This window comes from Phoca vitulina, unplaced genomic scaffold (genome assembly GCF_004348235.1).
Source record: "Phoca vitulina isolate PV1807 unplaced genomic scaffold, GSC_HSeal_1.0 scaffold27, whole genome shotgun sequence".
NCBI classification, from domain to species: domain Eukaryota; kingdom Metazoa; phylum Chordata; class Mammalia; order Carnivora; family Phocidae; genus Phoca; species Phoca vitulina.
In genome coordinates, this window is record NW_022589730.1 from 1047405 (window position 1) to 1054831 (window position 7427).

Genomic DNA, 7427 nt, shown 5'->3' on the forward strand with positions numbered 1-7427 from the left:
GCCTTTGTCTCGCCGGCCCGCTCGGGCGCCGCGCCGCCTGCGCTCCGGGCGCGCAGGGTCGGGCGGCCGGCCGGCTCGGCTCCTCGGCGGCGGGTCTCGCTCGCGCGCCGCCCGCGCTCAGCCTCAGGTGCCCGTCTGCGGACCGTCTCTCCTCTCCGGGCTCGCGTCCCCTCCGCGGGCTCCGCCGGCGGCCGGCCGGCTCCGAGGCTCGCGGCCGGAGCGGAGCGGAGTGCGCACGCCGGGGTGGCGGGACTTCGGCAAGACCAACTTTCCGGTTCGGAAGCGGCGCGGGCCGCGCGGCTCCTCCCCTCCCCTCCCCGCGCCCCCTCCCCTCCGTCCCCCTGTCTCCCCGCCCCCCCGGGCCCCTCCGACTCGGAGCGCCCGCCCCGCCCGCCGGGCCTCCCCGCCGCCAGCGGCCCCTTAAATCCAACGGGAGGGAGGGGACGGCGGGGCTCCGGTGTCCCCCCCCACTAGCTCCCCTTCCCGACGGGTGCCGGGCCTGGACGTGTGCGGAGTGGGCAGGCGGCGCAAGGTGCCCCGAGGCCACGCGACTCAAAGTTCCAAGTCCACGAAAGTCCCGCGCGCGGCCCGCTGCGTTCTAGGACTTTCGGGAGTGACTCGGGGGGGTAGGTGAGGGGGTCGCGCGCGTCTGGCCCGGCCCCGCACCCTCGGGCGGCCGGCGCGGCGCGCTCCCGCACACCCACCCACCTTTCGCCCGCGCTCACACGCACGCGCCCTCGCGCCGCGCGCGCACCCCACCGCCCCCGTGCACACGCGCGCTCGCCCTCTCCCGCGTGCTCACTCGCGCGCGTGTCCTCGGTCCCCGAGCGGCCACCAGGATGTGCCCCAGGCCCTGGCGCCGGCGCGCCCGGCCCTGTGCGCCCCTTGTCCCAGTTTGTCTTTTTTCATTTCCTAAATTTCTTATTTTTGTCCTCACATGTGGCCCTGTGTGGTACGAAGCTTTGATGCGGATGGCCTCCCCAGTGTCGTGCGCTGGGGGGACGCGGGCGGCGACTCGCCAGCCCCGAACGCACGGGGGGCTGCGAGCTCCTCGCGTGGCTGGGGGTGGGGCTCTGCCTGGCTGCGGGACCCCCCCCACGGGATGGACCCCGACCCTGAGCTGCTCGCCCGCCTCTCCACGGGCTTCTTTTCCGTTCTAGAATCTTCTCGCTTCCCAGCCTGCGTTTTCTCGCCCGACTCTAATTGTGTAAGTTTCACGAAGCAACAGCTTTGGGCTCCAGGAAAGCGCAGGAAAATCAGAGAGAGGAAGGAAGCGCACAGGTCGGCACCCCTCCAAAGAACCCCGCCGCCACATTTGTCCCCCCTCAAAAAAAAAAAAAAACAACCCTTAAGGTTGGTTTTGTTTTGCTCTTTAGTGGCGGGCGTAATCATTAAGGCGATTTTGGTTTTGAAAAGGAAAAAAAAAAGACAAATAAAAGATGTTTGAAGTGTAGAGTTGTCCGCCCCACACCACGCTTTTATGGAGAAGCTCTGCGGGGGGGAGGGGGGACATCCTTATATCGCCATTACCCTGTGAACTTTCGCAAATGCTGCGAGCAGTTTGGGGATGCTCTTGCATCCGGCAGAGGGGCGCTTGGCAGTGAAAAGTTTGCAGCCTGCGGCCGGGGCTTTGGGGCAAGCGGGGCCAGGAACTTTCCCAGAGAAAAAGGGGCAAAGAGAAGTGGGGGTAGGGGGAGAAGAAGGGAACGTGTGTTGGTGAGGAGTGGGCGGTTGTAGCGAATGGAAGTTTCAGAATTTACAGGACCGGCCAGAGTTGGGTGAAGTTGCTAAGCTGCTGCTGAAAGGTAGATTTCGGTGATGTCTTTCTAGAAGAGAAAGAACTCAAAAACAATCATCGGTGGGTTAGACCCCAGGTTAAAGGTGCACTGCTTTTTGGGATCTGGTTAATTTTCTTCCCCCCCCTTCTTCTTCTTCTTCTTCTTTTTTTTAATCCACACTTTAAGAAGAAGAAGCAAATGTAGGTTCCCGCAGCGTCCGAAGCCTTTCAGAGGAAGTCCGAGCCCGGCTCCCCCGCAGCCTCCTGGCCCCCATGGCACCGACTCCTCCTCTTTGGGTTACTTGGCGCGCGCCGACCCCCACCTTTTTTGTTCTTAAGGCCATTCGTCCTCTCCCCCTGCCCCCAACCTTTCTCCAACACACTGGCACGATATCCCCAGGTCTTTATGGGACTTCCAAATGCAACTGTTTAATTTTTGTCAACTTGCTTTGCATTTTCTACGAGGTGTGGTCTTGGAGAGGATCTTTCAGGTGCCTCCAGTGGAGGCAAATCTGAGACCCCTGCCCTTTATCTGTAAGAAGCAAACCCGCAGATTGCAGAGGAGTCGCGCAAGTCGCGCCGAGCTTTGTAGGGGGGAAGCTGCAGCACGCGGTGCTTGGCGCTGTGGTGGGCGCAGTGGCTCTCACAGTGCGCGGGCGCGACGCAGGACTCGGAGCTGCACCGGCCGACTTGCCGGCTGTGGGCTCAGGTCCCGCCCGGGCGTGCGGGGTGCAGTGCGCTGGGGAAGGCGCACGCTCCATACCGTCCTCCGCGCGCACTGCGCTGGGATTTCGTTGAGAAAATCGAGCAGACTTGGAGGAAAGGGTCAGGGAGGATATGAAACGATAACCTTCGCAAATTCCCCGCCAGTGCTAAAATGGTGCAGATCAGTGAATCTGTGGCACACCCTTTTAAAAATCGACTGGGGTAAACAGGATCAATATATATTTTTAAAAGGTCGAAAGCAAAAGGCACATTACCTCCTCACTTACCTGTTCTGCCTTCCTTGCCTCTCTCCACTGAGATCTGAAACTTTTCTGTTTTTATTCACTGCAGCAAGTTTTAATGAAAGCATATGCATCTTGAGTCATGACAATAGATTTATTGTGAGGTGACAGCATGTCGACAGCATATTTTCACAGATGAGGGACAGGATTATCCTCCAGTCGTGCCTAGATTAAGGGCAACCACGGGAATGTGCACCCGAGGTGCGGACACCCACTCATGCATGCAGAACACAGACTTACCATCACATGACCACTGCCTATTAAAATATTGTCATACCTAAATACTATTGCAAAAACAAAAGTTGCTTTTCTTCTCTATAATTAAATCTAATTTGTTAATTGTCTTTCCTCTTGCAATGTTGTTTTCATCTTATGAGGCGACATGTTATTATTTTGTCTGCTTAATAATATTATTTACAAATTAATACTGTAGATTTTACATTAGTGGAGCATATAATTAGATGTTTGATTTAATTTGTATCATTTATTCAGATAAAACAGAAAGCCTATCTGCAAGATGGATTTGACAAGGGGAGGTTGAAGAGTTGGTTCTATTTCAACATCCCAGCTTAGGGAAGTTACCTGGCTCTCCATCCACAAAGCACATTTTTACCTGAGGTGCATTTGATACTTTATCATGTGCTTATTTCCCTAGCCACTTAATACAGAAAAAGTATTAAAGTATTACAGCTTTATTTTCTGTCTCCTTTCATTCTCTCTCCCCCCCCCCAAATCAAAGTTCTCGCCACTGGCCTTCACTCCCTTGTCTCTGGTTCCTCCACCCCCAACTTTTGTTTTAGGTCCTTGCCATTAAATCCAGCATGATTTTGTGTCTTTAATGGTGTGACAAGTGACCGCTAATTGGTTCTCACTTGAGCAAAGATATTACCATACTAATATTATTATTGGTAAGAAGAGGTAATTGATAACACCACCTGCCACTCTGGAGTAGTCACAGTGATAAATGTTTCCATCAACAGGAAATCTGTGCCTGGTGCACCACCGCCCAACGCAAACAGCATGTCAAGTGCCAATTATAAAGATGTTGCTTTTCTGTTACATTGTGGGGGCGCTAGCAAACATGTAGCCCCAAATTATATTTATGGCTTTTTGAAAAGGCTTTTTTTCCCCAAGCTTCTTGCTCACCCACTTGAAGATAACTTTCCCCTTAAAAAAAAAAAAGTTCTCCTTAAATAAACCAATACACAACTCACTGCCCCGCCCACATTCCACTCAGCTCCTGCTCTCACCCTCTTGGCTTTCAAAGCTATTGAGGTAACTATGTCGAAATTTTTAATAGATGGGAGCCAAGAGCATAGTATATAAATCCATCTAGATCTGTGTGCTTCGTAGCATCTTGTACATTACAGGATGGCTTACTACCTCAGGAGTAGGCATCCCAGGCAAACATTTCGTGGCTTTTTATGTCTTGCAGACAAACATCAGCGCATGGCCATCCATCTTCACACTCAGGGATGCAAACGATATGAAAGTACTTCTCTTGTAACCCTTGAACTGTGTATCCGGGCTGCATACAGACCTAGGAGGGGCACTTCAGTGTGTATGGTGACATAAATAACGCTGGCCAGCTAAAACTTTGACTCCCTTGCTTATAGGGAAACTCAAACGATTATTATTTGCTTGCATTATTAGATGCAGGCCTCAAAAGGCGAAATCAGCTATTGATAATTGCAAGAAGTATACAGCAGCTACTGTATCGATCGGCTTGTCCCTATTCCCCTGGTATGGGAGAGATAAGAAGACTCAGTCTTTAGTGCAATATAATTTCTTTTGACCTATCTGCTTGCTACAGACTTATGATGAATAGCCAGAGTGGTTAAAGTCCTTTATCACGAAAGTTACCCCTTGATATAATATTGATTCTTTATAACTAGCTCCAAACACAAAAATCAAACTGTCCACTTGACCATCATCATCATCAATATCATCACAAAGCCTCTGGAATAAAGATCAGCACCAGCCTGAAAACGCTTTCTATAATCTTACCAGCTAATCTTTATTTGCTGATGATGAAAAGAAGAAGGGAGTGGGGCAAGAGGGAGAGTGAGCGGAATGTCATTTGGACGAACACTATATTTATATGTGTACATATGTTAGGCCAACACGCGGCGGCCGCTCCTCGTCGGCACCCGCAGTCAGCGTGGCCAGCCTCCGCAGGGCTCGGCCTCCCCACCCACCCCCAGGAATCGGGGCGCCGGGAGGCCAGGGGGTCGGGGAGAGACAGAGGGGCTCCAGGCGAGCTGTCTGACGTTAGGGACGGAAGGAGACCCACGGCCTCCTGCTTTTTCAAACCAATGTCACACGTCCTTGGCGCTCGGCCGGCTGCGCGCGGTGGGAGCAGGGCGCACGCCGGGTGGGCTCGCCGGCGTGGAGAGGCCGCGCCTGGAGGCGCACATCAAAGGCCGCCGTACAATTGGTGTGCATTTCCCCCAATTAACGGCATTTCCTGCCCCCTCCCCCCGCTGCCCCGCCCCCGCGCCGGCCGGGCCGCCTGGGAGCAGGGTTGAACGTTACCCGCGAGCGTGCGTGTGTCCCCGCAGGCGCCGCTGGACGCCCAGGCCCCTTCCCCACCGAGTTTCGGGCGCCTTTTGGAGGGGAGGAGCTTAGGGGTGCCGGGGGGTACGCAGGCAGGACCCCACAACTGCTGAGTCCTGGAACCTCCTCTGCCCGGTGTCCGCACCTATAGGCTTCGATTCTGGTCTCGACGCGCGGCTGTCCTCAGAGATCCCTTCACCGGACACCCCCGCCCCAACCCCTCCCTCCCGCATTTCTGCAACCCTCAGCCACAAGCGGGTGGGAGGGGAGTGGGGGGTGTAAAAAGGACGTGGCCACAGCGCGGGGCCTCCCCTCCCCATCCTCCGCGGTCTCCTAATTAGCGCCGCGGGGGCTGGGGGCACGAGGGTCCCCCCTCCAGCCTGGATTCCACCCAGTTTGTAGGACAAACCACGCTACGGCCCCACCCGGGCTGGCCTGCCCCGAGGGAGGTGCCGAGGCTAGGCGCAGGGTCCCGGGGGGGGGGGGGGGGGGGGCGGCGCCGGCGGGGCGGGGGTCCCGCCAGGTGGGGGGGGCGCCGTCGGCGTCTGGCTGGAGGCGGTCCCGGCTCACTACCCCGGGCGCGCGCCGCCCCCTTCGCGCCCACCCCCGAGGCCCAGGCTCTAGGGGCGCCTCCCACCCCCACCCCTTTGGCGCCGACTCCTCCACGCGGGGCCACTTCGCTTGATTGCAGCCTGGGGGCGTCTTGGACGAAACCCCACGAGTGATTTCGTGACCTCGCGCCGCCCCACAGTCGTCCTGGAGCCCTGAGAGGAGTGCTGGCCCGGGCCCGGGGGACGTCGCATCCCGAGTGGCCCCAAGCAGTCTCCTCCTGCTTTCCTGCCCGGTGGGGGCGGCGGGCGCGGGCCGAACTGCAGTGGGCGTGAGAGCTGCGGGACCACCCCTGCCCCCGGCACGGGTACGTCCAGCTCACTGACAGCGCGGGAGGCACCCCCTCCCCATTTCCCTGGCTGGAGCGCACACCCGCTCTTCCCAACATGTTCAAAGAAGTTTTAGAAAAGCGGGCACAACTTTGATGTGACTGTTCCCATCGGTCTTGGCTTTCTCATTATCACAAATGTCATTTGCTTTGGCTCTGAGCTCTGCAAAAGCACAGAGCTGAAATTCTGCAGAAGGCCGGGCCTGTGGGCCAGGCGCTCACCCGGAGTCCTTGAACCACTGTGATGGGGACAAAGGCAATCAGGTGCTGGGGTCCTGCTCTTGTTCCAGGATGAATGTCTTCACTATGAACTAATGCACTGGGCTATTAGCAGAACAGATCTTTCCTGGCAGGTCAGCCACAGGAGAGGAGGAATATCATACAGATTAGCTTCAGTTCACATTCTCCAGAAAAAAACAAGGAAAAGAAAAACCTCTCGACAGCAGAAGGAACCGTCTCCTACTCAAACCATGCAATATGATTTGATTAGCTAAATAAATAAGCGGGTGTGTCAGACAGGGGGGCCACCATGCCTGGCTTCCCTAGCAGCAGTGCTGAGCGGGAGGGGTCTCTCTGCCTTAGGGATGCCCTGTTGGGGGGAAAGGAGGACAGCTTTCAGGATTTAAGAGCTTACACATGCCACCTGCGTGCTGACCATTTCCGCGCTGGGAGCCACTGCTGAACAGTTTTGCTTAATAACGTCTTCTGTGCCTTGAACTGCATATGTTTGATTCATCCAGACTTTTCTGTTTGCAATCAGATTGGAGGAAGTGATGCAGAGCTCCTGCGTGACAGGAGGTCCTCCCTGCCCTCCAGTGAAGGGGATACACTGTCCCCAAAGACACATATTTTCTTGGAATTGGAAAGTTAAAAAAAAAATCTTTTATAACAATTTTGATCACTGGGTGAAAAGTGGATTTGCCTCAAGTCTGGAAATGTTTGCTTCTACACATGTGTACTCTGCTTTAAGAAAACCTATTGAACCGGATTTCATAGGATTGAAAATGGAAGGGGTCATTATTTGCTTTACAAAGAGTTCTTCACTTTTCAGAATTCACCGCAGATTTGTCTTCGGCAGGTGGTGCCACAGTAATAGTGTAAATTGGCCAGTCTCTACAGCGGCACACCAATTTCACAGAGCCAGGCTCCC